Below are 15,604 nucleotides of genomic sequence, written 5' to 3'. Positions count from 1 at the left end.
CGACCCATTTTTGGCAAAAGGGAAAAGATGTGTGTTGGATTCTGATGTTGGTCGGGGGATAGGGGAAGAAAAACATTACTTATGTGTGACTGAGATCAAGTAGTTATTTGAAATATATATATATATAGTGTTTTATGGAAAGTAGAGGAATTAAAGAACTGCTGTTTCCTTTCTTTCAAGACAAGTGACATGGTACTCCAATGTCATCAGTGACAGGAGGGGAGGACTCTGGGGCCAGGCAACAAGGCAAAGTTCTTACAAACCAAGACCACAAGAACAGCTCTGCCTGTTGTTTGATGCATGAGAACTTGGACTGAATCAAATAATCTCCTTTAACTTGGGGAGTTTCTTGTACATGGTGATCAGTCAATCTGTTTTCAGGCATGGGACATTAACTTGATCATTCTTTTTAGGCAGTATTAATCCCTTCTGGTTTCCTGCATAAAATCTGAGTTATGTCCAAGTTTTCTTATAAATAAAAGTATGTTGTTTTGTAATTTTTCATCAACTTGCTGGAGTGGAAGAGAGAAGGTATTTCTTATTTTAAACACTGTGTGCATACACTATCTTTAGCACTGTAAAAGTCAATTCTTTTGAACCCTCATAATACTCTCCTGAGGCAGGGTATTATATCAATTTGAAAACTAACTCACTGAGAAGTTCATACTTTGCTCAAGTTTCCTCATCTGGAAAAGTCTGGGTGATTACTTAGTCCCACCCAGGGCTATGATTCTTAGTGGAAGGTTTTTTTTTTTTTCCCAAGTAGCTTCTGCAGTCCTTCATCTCCAGAGGTGTTCTGGAACACATCTGGACATTTCTGAGCTTTGCTGAAAGATCACACAAATAAGGTCACCTGGGAAAACCAGTCCCAAAGTTAGAACAGAGAAGAAAAGCCGCCATCCCTGAATGACTCCTTGTTCCAGACCCTTCACTCCCACATGCCAATGAGCTCACAGTGTCCCCTGAGGATTACTCATGAGCCCAACTTTATAGACATGACAATTTTGACTTACAGTGAGTGGGTCAGTAATGTGCCTAATTTATAGAACCAATTAGTGTGGGAGCAGGGATGGAAACCCACATGTACCCAGCTGTAGAGATCATTAGTTATATCACATATTAATTATAGTTGGAGGGGCTGGGGATGTGGCTCAAGCGGTAGTGCGCTCGCCTGGCATGCGTGCGGCCCGGGTTCGATCCTCAGCACCACATACCAACAAAGATGTTGTGTCCGCCGAGAACTAAAAAATAAATATTAAAAAATTCTCTCTCTCTCTTTAAAAAAAAAAAAAAAAAAAAAAAAAAAAAAAAAAAAAAAATTATAGTTGGGTTGAGAGGTGGTGTGCAGAGTTCTGAGAACCAGAAGTTCTTGCTGTGTGGGCATTTGGATTAAATTAAATAGGCTTTGAATGAGCTTCTGCAAGCAAATGGTTATTATCTTTTTCTAATTCCTTAGCCATAGACGTTCCTAAAATAGATGCCATCCAGGGAGCCTGCCCTCCACCTGCTCCTTCTGGGAGAACTATCTACATATAGCTTAAGGTGGAGCAACTTCATGGGCTCCTGTGTCATGGAGGTGAGAAAGTGGCCGCCAGGTTGCTGCTAAGACCCCAGTTATCCCCAAGGCTGGCTGCCAACCTACACATTGTTAACTTTCATGCTTCTTCTTTGGAAGGGTCCGTTTTTTTTTTATTTAAACCAGTTTTCTTCTGAATCTGAGTGTTGACTAAAAAGACAGAAAAAGATGTGATTAAGACCTGGGTCACACACTTCACTTGGCTTGCCTAATGCCTACAAAGGAAGTTAATATGATTTTAAAGAAGTTCATTAGGTTTGTTCTTGGAAACTATCATCCATCTGTTATTTTCTTTTAAATAATAAGATGTTTTGCATGAACAAATAAGACAAACTCTGCAGGCTTTCCAGTTGCTAAAACTATTAAATGAACAGGGCCGGATAACATAAAATTAAATGTTTTTTTTTTTTTTTTTAAATAAGGGTCTGCAAATCAGAATTGTGTGGCTCTACATATCACTTTTTAAAGCAAGAATGCAGCAGCAGGGCTGGGGATGTGGCTCAAGCGGTAGCGCGCTCGCCTGGCATGCGTGCGGCCCGGGTTCGATCCTCAGCACCACATACCAACAAAGATGTTGTGTCCGCCGAGAACTAAAAAATAAATATTAAAAATTCTCTCTCTCTCTCTCCTCTCTCACTCTCTCTTTAAAAAAAAAAAAAAAGAATGCAGCAGCAACTAGCTCATGTAGACCATAAGCTCTTTAAGGGCAGGGACCACCTCTTTAATTTTTTTTGCTTCCCCCTAATGCTCAGTGCTTAGCACTGGGCAGGTGTTGGGTAAGTGTTTGTTGGCTGTCAAGCCAAGTGTTAATATGCAGAAGCTTTATTTGTCTGCATGAATCTGTGCTGGGGGCCATGCCTGCCAAAGTAGGCCAGTGAATTAAAGATTCCATAATTAGAGCTACGGTGTTACAGCAGGCACTCTGTGTCCCTACTTGTCAGTGTGTCCCCACGATGGCGTAGTGACAGTTGCCAGTCTCTCTGGGGCCTGTGCTCAGTTGATGAGAACGTCACTTTCACTTTATTTTTATTCTTGGCAGAGGAAAAACTCATAATTCAAGCCAATCACAAAGGGCTGTCATTTTCCAACTCAAGAAAGATTTCCCCCAGCCACCCCACCTAAATTTATGAGTAATGGGTTGGAGGCTTAAATTAGAAAAAAAAATTTTAAAAGTCTGTAAAGAAAAGCAAATGCAGCGTGAGCAGGCTGAAAAGGGAAACACATGTACAGCATCCTCTCATTTGTTGAGAATTTATTATGCATCAGGAATTTTGCATATAATGTTATTAATCCCAATTTATTATCACAAAATCCCATGGTGAAACTATTATCTCCCCATTCTACAGATGAGGGAATAAGTTCAAAGAGAGAAAATAGCTTGCTTAATGTCATGAAAATGGTGTTAAGTAAAATTTATTGGGGTCCATTGATTTGGATTGAGCTCCTGTATTGGGCCCCTACAGAACAAACTGAAATGGAGTCACTCATGTTAATGATCCATGCAGTCAAATTGAAACTGAGCTGTTTGACCTTTTAGAAAGTCAGAAGAGAGAGAGAGAGAGAGAGAGAGAGAGAGAGAGAGAGAGAGAGAGAGAGAGAGAGAGAGCCAAATCCTGAACAAGGCCAGCTTTAGCCAGCACGATATGGGAAGTCTGCTTAACCCTTACAAGGAAAAGAACTTTGAAATGACCAATTGCTATTCTTTCCTTGTTTTTGCTTTCTTCAACCTCTTCATGTCTGTAAGTACTCACTACTGTTGTTACAGAGTAGAGCTGGCTGCCCGATTAGCAAATAGTTACTTGCTCAAAAAACTGTTAAATGTATTTTGTACCAAGTTTTTCTTTCATCAATGGTGTCTGGTAAAAGACCTTCCTCCCTTCTTTGGGAAGCCTGCTCTCGCTCTCCTCCTCTCCCTACCCTTGCTTTCTATGTGGCAAGGGAGGAGGCATTGGGGTATGTTTGCAGTTACTCTCCTTCTTTCTTGCTGTCTGTGGTTTTTGCTGAACAGACACATCTGCCATTTTTCTGGAAAATACATAGGGTTGTTCTGTTTGTGAGCGCTTTCCTGTAGGTCTCTAGCAGCAGCTATATATATTTCATAATTTTTTCAAATACTTTTCTCTTCCAGTTCTATTTCTTTAGGAGAGAGAGAGAGAGAGAGAGAGAGAGAGAGAGAGAGAGAGAGAGAGAGAGAGGATTGAAGAGAATAACAATCACAGGAATCCATCATGTCACAACTGATTTAATTGTGTTTTACTTGATCCTCACAATTAAATACTGAAGGCATAAAGAAAATTGTGGCTAATTGTCAATGATCCATGAGGAAGAGGAGCCCAGTGTTTTAAAGGACATGCATTCGGTCACTCAAATGGTGAGTAAAATTTTAAAGCCAGATAGTTGACTCTCCATGTGAAATCACAGTGGAGTGTGAGTTACTTGTTCAGCTTCCAGAGCTTTCCAGGGCATTTGGGGCCAATGGCAACTGACTTCATCCCACTTCCCCTTCATTCCCAACACTAGACCTTGTTGTGGGGTCCTGAGACAAGCAGCTGCAAGAGATGGCAGGTGGCTTGCAGCAATTAAGGTCACAGACTCCATTCGAGTCCCAACAACTGGGAGAGGTCCCTATGATCAGGAAAAGAACAATGATAACAGACAAAAGGACACATCCAAATATCCAAGGACACATCCAAACCTGAAGATCAGATAGAGCAACCTGAGTCAAGCAAAGCAGCCTAGGACATATTTGTTGACTTGAAGAACAATGAGACCACTTAAGGAAATTCAAAGATAAGTCAAAAAAAGACTTGCCAACTAAAAAGTGATACCAAGGATGTAGTTCAGTGGTAGAGAGCTTGCCTAGCATGTGTGAAGCCCTGGGATCAAACCCAGCCCAACCAAGAAGCAATCAATTAATTAATTAAAACAAAACAAAACAAACCTTCCCCTGTAATTTAAAAGAGTCAAATTAATAATTTGGAAGACCAAGTTGGGGGCTGGATATCTTACAGCAATAAAGAAAACAAAGTCAACCAAATAAGGGGAAGAAAATAATAGGGAAAAGATAAGGAAATTGTAGAATAAATCCCCACATATGACTATTAAGTTTATAGAATATGAAAAGGGCTGGATGCCATGGCTCATGCCTGTAATTCTAGCAGCTCAGGAGGCTGAAGCAGGAGGATGGCATGTTCAAAGCCAGCAACTTGGCAAGCCCCTAAGCAACTCAGTGAGACAGCATCTGTAAACAAGATATAAAAAAGGACTGGAGATGTGGCTCAGAGGTTAAGCCTCAGGGTTCAATCCTGGGGTGGGGGGGAGAAGGATAAAATGAGAGAGATGGAGGAGCAATAATAAAGTAAATAATAAGAGAACAGGGCTGGGATGTGGCTCAAGCGGTAGCGCGCTCGCCTGACATGCGTGCATCCCGGGTTGGATCCTCAGCACCACATACAAACAAAGATGTTGTGTCCGCCGGAAACTAAAAAAATAAATAAATAAAATTCTCTCTCTCTCTCTCTCTCTCAAAAAAAAAAAGAATAAGAGAATATTTCCCTGAATCAAGACTTCGAAAGCAAAAGGGAACAGCTCCTCTAGCTCACTGATCCAGATCTGATCAGCAGTGATGAAGATGTTATTAATTTGCACTTTTTTCTATGAATAGAACACTGTATGTATATATGTAAGTTTATATTCTTAAACCATCAACCAATAAAGGTATTTATTGAAGACATATTTGTATAATTCATATGTTTGTTGTGTATATACTTAAATATGTACATGTGTTCCTAACCTCCAGTATGTGTATCTCTTCATACCTCACACTAAGTTTTCAAAGGCAAAGTCTATATGTTCGTGTCCTTCGTATGTCTCTTTGGTGGATTATATGCTGAATCTACAAGAAAAGGTTGGTGACTAATTTACTTTTATCTTTCTGTTCCATTTCTTTTTCTTTGCACTCTGGCCAGAACTGCTGCCCTCGGTAAAGACTTGTTGAATACTGTTGCTTAAGGAGGGAAAGAAACAAGGAGAGATGAGTGCTGTGGGTATCTAAAGTCCTAACTACTTAAGAGACTGAGGCAGGAGGATCACTTGAGCCATGAGTTAAAGACCAGTATGGGCAACAAAGCAAAAGAAACCGGGTGGTTAGCATTTTTTTCTTAAAATTCCATCTGCCCTCAGATAAAGTTATAAAGAGTCAGGTGGTTCCCTGACTGCCTGTCCCTCAGGATCAGATATCTCCTTTCTCCATCTTGTTCTCAGCTACCTGTCAATGGAGTCCCCTGCCCAAATAGGTATAATCATGACTTTAACATTCAAAACCTCCCAAGGCTGTGCTCCTTCCTTTGGAAACAACCTAAAGGAATAACTTCTGAAGAGGCGAAATTTCAGATATTGCAAGTCCTAGAAGAAAGTATTTGGGGTAAAGAAAGCCTTCCCCCAGTTCCTCAAATGACAGGAACTGTCCCCTAGAAGAATCATTAACTCATTCAGTTTCAAGTTTTAAATATTTCAATGAAATTAACTCAGGTAGATAAAAATAGGTTGCAAATAATAATCTAGAGCTTACATATCTTTCATATATTTTTTTTTCAAAGAGAGAGTGAGAGAGGAGAGAGAGAGAGAGAGAGAGAGAGAGAGAGAGAGAGGATTTTTTTTAATATTTATTTTTTAGTTCTCGGCGGACACACAACATCTCTGTTGGTATGTGGTGCTGAGGATCGAACCCGGGCCGCAAGCATGCCAGGCGAGCGCGCTGCCGCTTGAGCCACATCCCCAGCCCTTTCATATATTTTTTCATAAATTATTCACCTACTACTTTTTCCAAAAGAGTAGAACTCTAGAAACATGATATTTATTTTATAAGTTACCCCAAGTGGTTTGTTTATTGTTCAGTTTTTTATAGGTGTCTGGGACGATGGGACTTAACAGGATAAATGAGGAATACTAGCAAGTGGGAAGGGCAGTCCTTCATCCCAATTGACAAAGAAGCTGAGCCAAGGGGCTGTCATTCCAAGGTGGCATCCAGGTGGCCACCTTGTTTGTGTACAGTCTCCTTTCTCACACCCCTCTGGACCGCTCAGCTCTGGAGGGCACCCCACGTCTAACATACTTGGGCTGCTTTTAAAGTCCCAAGAAAGGCTGACAGAAGAGCACACAGCACAGATTGAGGAATGCTGGGGGAAGCTGAGTAGAAAGAGAGAAGTAAGCAAACAGTTGAGAGAGCTTCCCATTAGTATTAATTTAGGCATCAAAGAGAAACCTGAAAATACAATGAAAGCAGTAGTCAAAGACCATGGTTGTAAGAACAGAAGATAATAAGGCAGAATTAAAGAGCTGTTATAAAACACACAGGGCCAGCCCAGCACCTCCCCAGAGCCGGGCATGGCAGCTCCTAATGAACAAGGAGGGGGAGAGGGAAGGCAGAAAGGATCAGATGCTGGGGGCCCTGCAGATCAGGCCTGAAACAGAGAGGAGCTCCAGAGAGATGGGTTTATCCTGATTACATTTATTCCACATGGACATGGGAAGTCAGGAGTGGTTTATAGGTAAAAGGCAGCTGGTTAGGGTGAGGCTACGCCCTCTGTTTCTCCCTGATGATTTAGTGTGCATTCAAAGAGGATGCTCCATGAACGTTTGCAGAACACCAATTATTTGCACGAAGCTTGATCTACATTTAGTTGAGCCTTGGCTGATGGTAATTTCTCTGTTTCCTTATTCTCAAGATAGAGTCTGAAATGGAAAAGAGAGGGCCAGTTATCTTTTAATAATCTGGGGAAAATGCCAAAGGAAATAAACTGAAATGAAGCACACAAGAAGTCCCTGGAGGTGAAAGTATAACATTCAGATCTAGGGATCTGGTTTACTAGTCAGGAGGTATAGATCCTTCTTTTCTCTTCCTCCTTTCTTCCTCCCCCAGTTTCTTTTAGATCTTTAGAAAATATTAAATTTTTGAACACTTTTTAATTTTGAAAATACAAAATAATATACACATATATGTAAATATACATGTGTATATACACATACACACACACACACAGAAAGAGGGAGGGAGAGAAACATAGACAATCTCTTAGGTAACCCATTATGGTTTTAATGTGAAATTCTCTAACAACAAATAATCAAATAATGCTGGATATTTTTTCATATACTTATCTGCCATTTGATTATTCTCTTCAATGAAATACCTGTTTATTTGTTTTGTTAACTTTTAATTGCATTATTTGCTGATGGTTGAGTTTTCCAGTTTTTATATATTTTGTAAACAAATATGTGTGTTGCAATACTTTTTTAGTCTATGGATTACTCCTTTATAAATGATTTGTTGACTAAAGTTTTTTAAAAGAGCAATAAATAAATAAAATTTGAAGATGAAGCCAGACTTGGGAGGGCTTATTTAGGCCTTTGTTAGTTCTCTCCTAGACCAATGCTTTTCAAATTTTGATGTGCATTCATCACATGAGAGATCTTGCTAAATTGAGGTTCTGGTGCATTAGGTCTGGGGTGGGGTCTAGATTCGGCATTTCTAACAAGCTGTCAGATACTTCCAGTGTTTCTTGGTTCATAGTTCTTGTTTCCTCTTGAATTATCCAGAGGGGTTTTAAAAAGAATGATTTCTGGCTCTCACCCGCAAAGATTCTGATTTTATTGATCTGGGTGTGACCTAGGGTTTGAGAGTTTTAAAGGCTCCTCAGGTAATGTGCATATGCCAATCAAGGTGGAAAAGAGCTGGTATAGAAGATGGGGGTGGTGTGGACACACATGGGCTGTTTCACCCTGGGGTGAATCCGGATCTGCCTTTGATTGGCTAGGTAACCTTGGATGTGTGCTACCTGAGACTCCCAGGGTGAGAACAGGGGATAATAATATCTCCCTCTTAGGACTGGAAGGTTTAATTAAATTATGTTCAGTTCCTAGGATAGTGCTAGATATATACAATCAATATGATTACAGTTCTTCCTTGGTATTCATGGGAGATTGATTCCGCAGGGCCCTGCAAATATCAAAGCTTGAGGCATCACAAGTTCCTTATATAAAATGGAATAACCCTTGTATATAATCTATACACATTCTCCCTCTACCTTAAGTCATCTCTGGATTACTTATGATATTTAATACATTGCAAATGCAATGCAAATAGTTGTTACACTGTATTATTTAAAGGAAAGTGACCAGAAAAAATCTGTATATGACTGAATAGTCATATCCAGTTTGTGTGTGTGTGTGTGTGTTGTGTGTGTGTGTGTATGTGTGTGAATATTTTGACACACAGTTGGTTCAATCTCTGTATGCAAAACCCTTGGCTATGGAGGGCTGATTGCATTTGGTTCTTTCCCTCAGGTTCCTTTGTAGTTTAGCAATACCTAGAGCAAGAATAAAACTCATGTTTTATAGTGGTTTGGTCAGTAAATGAATTTTAATCTACTTGGATAGTATTTAGAAAAAAATTCAAAGCAGTCATCTAAACGAAAATCTAGATATTGGCTTCCTTGGAAGATTATAAAGATTGGCAATAATAGGTACCATTCATTCGACCTGCTTGGAGCTGAGTACAGCCTCTGTTCAATGAGCAGCTGCCATTATTTTCTTCATACTGCGTCTGTGTGTGTGTGCACCTGTGTTGGCCTTCCAACTTGATCCATGTGCTTCACCTCCCTGGGTCTCAGTAACATTTGAGTTTGCCACTTCTACTCTTAGAATTGTGTTCCAATTTCTCTTTTTCCAGAATCTGGACACAAAACTGCCCTTCCTTCTTATGACTTCTTTTTCTTTGGGCATCTGATGCTCTTGGCATACTCTTGTGAGTAAAATCACCTTCCTTCTCTATGTGTTAATTATTGCATTTATTCATTTAGTGGGGAAAAATGGGTGGTATGGACTGTTTATGCCCCCGCCCCCGAAAATGAATATGATGAAGCCCAAACCTCCAGTACCTCTGAATGTGACTGTATTTGAATCTAGAGTCTTTAAAGAGGTAATTAAGGTTAAATGAGGCCATTAGGGTGGAGCTAGCCTAATCTGAGTGCGTCCTTAGAAAAAGAGGAAATTGGGGCACACAGGACACAAGGATGTTCTTGCCTAGAGGAAGGGCCACATGAAGACCCAGAAAGAAGATAGACATCTAATCCTGGGGCAGGGAAGAAGGCTCAGAAAAAACTAGCCCTGCTAACAATTTGGTCTTGCACTTTCAGCTTTGGAACTGTGAGAAAATCCATTTCTGCTGTTAAAGCCATGAGGGCTGTGGTTCTTCGTTATGGCAGCTCTAGGACACTAACACAGTAAGAAAAAAATAAAACCCTTTTTGTTTTTAATAGAATCAGCTCTTTGAAAGGAGTATCTAGTTAATGACACGGAATAGTCCAGCAGCTTTCCACAGCTTCTATCTTTTGGTTTGTTGTAGAAAAGCTTTAACCTGAGAGATTTTTCCAACCTAAAATGATTCTTGGTCTTTCACTTTCATGATTTAACTGCTACTTTATATAGTTTTTCTGAAACTGTAGTAGGTGTTTCCAGGCCAAGAAAGATGGACATCTCTCTAGATGACAATGAACCTTTAAATTAAAGAAAAAAAAATGTTTTTTTTTTTTTTTAAATAAAAGACATACATGCACATAGTTTAAAGTCAAATCGTTATGCAAGGCTGATTATAAAAACCACTAATGCTGCCGGGAGTGGTGGAGCATGCCTGTAATTCCAGCGGCTCGGGAGGCTGAGGCAGGAGGATCATGAGTTCAAAACCAACCTCAGCAACTTAGCAAGGCAATTAGCAACTTATTGAGACCCTGTCTCTAAACAAAATATAATAAAGGGCTGGAGATGCAACTCAGTGGTTAAGTAACCCGGATTCAATCCTCAGTATTAATAAACCAAAAAAAAAAAAAAAAAAAAAAGACAAAAAAAAAAAAAGTCCACTAATGCTTTGTACACTTCTGCCTCCACTGGCATTAAATACTCCTGGCTCCTCTGCCTTTTCGTCTTATTTTCAGGTACTCAGAATTCCTCAGTTTTAGAAATCATTCTTAAGTGGAAGAGAAACATTTTTTTTTCTTCTTCACTGTCCTCCTCCACTATACACAGATTCCTTCTTGTCCACCCACCTGCATCTTCCCGGTATATTTAAATTACACTTTCAGTTAGACTCCTATCCAGCTTTGATATTATTCAGACTATATGAGTGCTCTTCACACGTGAGCCATGTAACACATTATGATTATGCCTTTTTTTCTTGCACAATGGTTTGTTTCCCTGAGTTGATGATTATCTCATGTTTTGCTTTGCTTGGTTTTCTATGTATTCATTAGAATTCATCCTTTGATCCCATCCCCAGTTGTCTCCCTATTAATAAGAGCACTCCTACCTGCTCCACCCCTGCCCCCCCCCCAATCAGGTTCCCTGTATTATTTCTCCACAGCAAACTTGCCATTATCTCTTCCCACAACTATGCTGGATTTTCCATGGGGAGTGTGGTCAAGGAAGGAGGGAAGAGATGCATCCATCCAGTTTCCTGCTGAGTTGCTACAAGCCTTTCCTGCCTGACCTGCCCTTAGAAAGAACCGCCTGCTAAGGCATATATTGATGGCCAGGAGAACTAGGGGCTGTGGGGAAGGCTGAAAAGATATGCAGATTTGTAGGGGAAAATCCAAAGGAGTGAAGGTTAAGTGCAGGAATTGCTAAATTTAAGTGGAAATTCTTTGGAAAGAGTTTGAAAGGCAATTTATCTTGAGACTCAAGATTTAAGTTTGAAAGGTTTATGGTTATAGAGAACAGGATCATTCAAATATCTTCTTTTACAAAATGAACAGGAATAGTCCCACTCCCAAAACTCTTCACTTAATTTTAGATTTAGTAACAAGGAAGATATCTGGATGGAACTGCGCAGAAGTGTTACTGAAGAATTTTAGGAGCTGAGCATGCTTTTCTGCAAATAAGCAGCAGGCTCAGTTTTGCAAAGTATTCTTTAATGAATGTCATCAAAGATGGAGCGTCCATTCATTTCTCTCTGAGTTGGGTAACTCATAAAACCCACAAAAACTTTACCCTGTGTTTTTTTTTGGGGGGGGTGGGGGTGGGGGTGGGGGGATGAGGTCATAGGGGACTTGGCCTAAAAAGGAGAAAGAAGATTTAGAACAAAGCCAGCTTCTTAGGACATTTGGTTTAGTTTTAACCAAAGGTAAAAAGGCCAGGCCATAAAGAGTGGCAGCTGATGGGATTACATTGTACTAAAGAATCATCAAAAACGGGCAACTCAGAATCCACTTTTTCCTGTCTGCCTCCTGGGTCCAGGTCTCATTGGCTTTCATTTTGGACTTCTCTCGCTCCCTCCCTCCATTCCTCTCTACCCCTCTCACCCTCTCTCCCTGTTTCTCAGCTGCCATGAGGTGAGTAGCTTTTTCCATCATACAATTCTCCCATGATGCTTCACCACAGGTTCAAAAAGCAATGTGGCCAGCTGATAATGGACAGAAACCTCTGACACCTAGGAGGGAATGGAGATAGAGAAGATTTGAGAAGAGAGAGGAAAGGAAGAGGAGACCCCCTCTTAATAGAGGTTTGCTGTGTCTATTACACACCCTGTGGGAGCCTTGGGAGGGGTCTGGTCTGGAGACCTACATTGGTCCCATTGGTCTATGGGAGATGTTTAATAGAGAAGGGTCTGGGTGGCTGCATGGTAGTAGAGTCAAGAAAATTTCTGAGTCAAGAAAAGGCCAACATGCTCCTAAATGTTGTCAAATTGTCTTTGAAAAAGTTTCACCAAACTAAACTTACCGATACCCCAAGAGAATGCTGGACTTGCATAACCTGGGGTGAAAAATGAGTTATTGTTTCTTTCTTAAATTCTTATTTATTTATTGTGAATGAAATTGAGCACATTTCTAATGTTTTATTGGCCCTTTTCTTCTTCTTTTTCTTATAGGCTCCCTGTTGTCCTTTGCCGATCAGTAAGATTAATTTATAAGATTACTAATTTATAAGATTTGCTGACATAGAAATTCATGAACTTAGAGAGGCATTCTTGGAATACTTGTATATAAGGATATTAATTCTTTGTCATATGACTTGCAATTTTAAATTTTTTCTCTTGGGTTTTTTTTTTTGTACCAAGGATTGAACACAGGGCACTTAAACACTAAGCCACATCCCCAGTCCTTTTTATGTCTTTTATTTAGAAACAAGGTCTTGCTAAGTTGCTTAGGACATTGCCAAGTTGACACGGCTGGCTTTGAACTTGTGACTTTCCTGCCTCAGCCTCCTGTGCTGGGATGGCAGGCACGCACCACGGCGCCTGGCTTTTCTCTTGATTTTAAAAATGCTTTTTATAGTTCAGAAGATTAAGATTTTTATGTAATCAAGTTAATCATATGTATTCTTTTACAGCTTCTGAGTTTTCTTTTACACTTGAGAGATCTTATAATCTAATGATATGATTCTCTGAGGTTTTCTTTAATTCTTTTAGAGTTTCCAGTGTGTCTTTGTTTTCTCTCATTTTCATGGCACAGCTGCTCAGGAATGAACCCACAGAAACTTCTTTCCTGGCTCATTTGGCCCCATTGTACTGCTGGCTGCTGGTGAACCAGGAGGAGGTTCAATTGCTCTTCAAATCCAAGTCACAACAGGTGCTCAGCTTTGTTGAATGAGCTCTGCTAACTTGTGTTTTAACTCAACGGGGATCCACTCTTCCTAAGTTGCCACATACTTTCCCAACTTTATCACACGCACAGCGCCAAGCTTTTCTCGCCTAGAAAGACAGGCTGTTGACAAGGATGGGGTGACCTGGTCAGCTCCAGCCAGAGCTGGACACAGCTTTATGGAGGCAACACCTTGCAGGGCTGCAGAGGCAGTTTCTCCTTGTCATTACCACTTGGCGACAGAAGAATTAAAACCAAAACCACAACAAAAAAAACCCCGACAATTTCTACTTAGGAGCCACCTTTGAGGGAGGATTTATTCCTTTAAATAACCCATATTGGAGGCAAAATGCATTTTATCCTGCTAGTTGGGAACTAGACTGGAGGTAGTGGTGGGGAGTCCCACTGTGGTTTCCAGTCCTTTTCTTGTCACTTTCTGCCATCTACCGGCCACAGTATGAAATACTCTACAATTACTTCAGGAGATGCCAGGGAGGAAGTTGAAAGCTTTTCAATTTGAAGTGTGATTTCCCAGATAAGCTGGGTCACAATGCACCAGTATCCATCATTTGTTTCCCTGAAAACAGCTCTAGGGAGACTGAATTTCTGAGAAATCGTTTTATTATTTTTGTTCCTTTGTCAGGCAGTGTTGGAACTCTGATCACATGCGCTTATTTTTTATTTTATTTGTAAAAAACAGAGTGGTGCATTATAATCATACATATTAGTGGGATCTGTGGTTTCATGGTCAACGTGCACCTGGAGTAATTTTGGCCACCTGTGTTTAAATCCTGACTCTATGAGATTTATTGTCTGTCTGATCTTGGGCAAGAAATGCAACCTCTTGCTGCCCCAGTTGCCTCATTTTTGACTTGGGAATGATACTAGATCTTGCCTCTCAGTTTTGACTCCTGAGTTTACATATGTAAAGACTTTAGTACCGGGCACCTCTTAAGCACTCGGTAAGTATTATCTGTTACTTGCTTGAAATCTACTTAAGCATTTGAATCTTCTACCACTAGATTTACATGGAACAGAAAGCAATTCCTAAATTAGTTGTTTTTAATCTTTGCCTCCTGTGTCTGTAGCAGTGTTGCTTCCAGACTGCCTCCATTTAAAGTTTGGAGACTCAGTTCGAAAGCAGCAACTTTCCTTATCACCTCTTCCTGGAATAATTCATATTCCTTGTGAGCTCTGACAACCCCGTAACTGGACTTCTCTTGGACTGACGATTTCCATCATGGAATCTAGATCTGCCTTACCTTGAACATTTCTTGGGTTCCTAAGAAACAGAACCACTCTGGTACATCATCTTGTATGTTATTTAGCAACTACTCAATAAATGTTCATTGAAAGGATGAATGAATAATCTCATTTGATTCCCCCAGGAATTCGAATCAGAGGAAATAGGAATTGTGTCCATCCTATAGATGAAGAATGGAGAGACTTGCCTCACATGAAATGGAATGGCACTAGGATTCAAGGCTGGGGACTTTGTGACATGCCAAAAATGTACATGAAGAAGGACAAAGGGAAGGAAAGGGAATAAGGCTCACCTTTAGACTGTATGCAAGGAGTTACGTGCTGGATACTAATTTTTGTGAGACTAAGAGGAGGGTTTATATCTGAAGCTGGTCTTCCATGCCTCATCCACATCCTGTGGAACTGTATTTTCATAGCCTGATGCCAGGTTCCTTAACTCTGCCATCCCATCACTGATGGTCAGTCTCATTTGTGCTGAAATGACCTGAGCTTTGGGTCTAGATGTCAAAATATTTATTCCCCAATTTCACTTGCAATTCTTGAGAGGTAACAGAAACCCATCAGAACATCACTGCTACCTTTTATCAGATACAAAGATCCTAGTCTGTTGAGACCCAGGGACCATGTGGGTTATCACTAATCTGTGGTCCTTTTTACACCTTACTTCTGCAGACCATAGCCAAAGGAGTCTTTCTTAATGATATTCAACATTTATTCATCAAATTCTTATTCATCACCCACTATTGTGCCAACAAGGGCACCAAGTGACCAAGTATCAAGGAAAGGTGACCCCTTCCCATACCCTCAGCTACCAGCTGAGGCCCATTGAGAATAAAAATGGTGCATCTTTACAATTTAAGTTCCCAGAAACACCAGGACCGGGGTTTGAATCTTCTACCACTAGATTTGCACCTGTGGGCAAGTTTTCCTCATCTGAAAAATAGGAATATATTCCTTTCAGAGCTATAGTAAGGATTCAAAATGTGCATAAAGAATGGATTGTGAAGAATGTGTTTCCTTCTCTCAAGGGACTTGGAGTCTAGTTAGAGCACTAAAACCACCACCACCACCATCACCATCATCATCATCATCATCATCATAGGATCTATAACAAATGCCTTTGAAAGTCAGATAGGAG

General features: G+C 40.3%; 1 long non-coding RNA gene across 1 annotated transcript; it reads left to right on the top strand.

Annotated features, from left to right (window-relative positions):
• The first annotated feature begins 6,233 nt into the window (after nucleotides 1-6,233).
• Nucleotides 6,234-14,561, top strand: LOC144367221 (uncharacterized). Its single transcript, XR_013426552.1, has 2 exons — nucleotides 6,234-9,855; nucleotides 12,005-14,561. It is a non-coding gene; the product is annotated as an uncharacterized LOC144367221 (long non-coding RNA).
• The last annotated feature ends 1,043 nt before the right edge of the window (nucleotides 14,562-15,604 follow it).

This window comes from Ictidomys tridecemlineatus, chromosome 10 (genome assembly GCF_052094955.1).
Source record: "Ictidomys tridecemlineatus isolate mIctTri1 chromosome 10, mIctTri1.hap1, whole genome shotgun sequence".
Classification (NCBI taxonomy): Eukaryota; Metazoa; Chordata; class Mammalia; order Rodentia; family Sciuridae; genus Ictidomys; species Ictidomys tridecemlineatus.
Note: the sequence above shows the minus strand (reverse complement) of the source record. Positions and strands in the feature narration are given on the sequence as shown.